Genomic DNA, 286 nt, shown 5'->3' on the forward strand with positions numbered 1-286 from the left:
CACAACCTGATAAACGTGGGGCAAAGGGAGAGCGCAGGCCACGAGGGCGCCATTAGCCCGAAGGGGCGGGCGGGGCAGGAGGCCGGAAGCTGCCTAGGCCTACCTTAGGGGAATTCCCGAGTGGCTTTATTAGGGTTACAAAGTTCTGATTCGTTCGGGTATTCATGTCGTTGTATTTTTTTGGTTTATTGGGTTAAAGGATGTTTTGGATTGCCTGGTTTTGGAAGCTGGTTTAGAAATTGGGTTGGGCTGTTAATATAGGCTCGCACACACGCACGCGCGCGCG

The 286-nt window shown here is 53.1% G+C and overlaps 1 protein-coding gene across 1 annotated transcript in view; it reads left to right on the forward strand.

The window, feature by feature from the left end:
* The window catches only part of LOC119591330 (glutamate receptor ionotropic, kainate 2-like), a gene marked incomplete at both ends in the record, with an annotated part of 143,921 nt that overhangs the window by 127,194 nt on the left and 16,441 nt on the right, over positions 1-286 (forward strand).

This window comes from Penaeus monodon, chromosome 28 (genome assembly GCF_015228065.2).
Source record: "Penaeus monodon isolate SGIC_2016 chromosome 28, NSTDA_Pmon_1, whole genome shotgun sequence".
Classification (NCBI taxonomy): Eukaryota; Metazoa; Arthropoda; class Malacostraca; order Decapoda; family Penaeidae; genus Penaeus; species Penaeus monodon.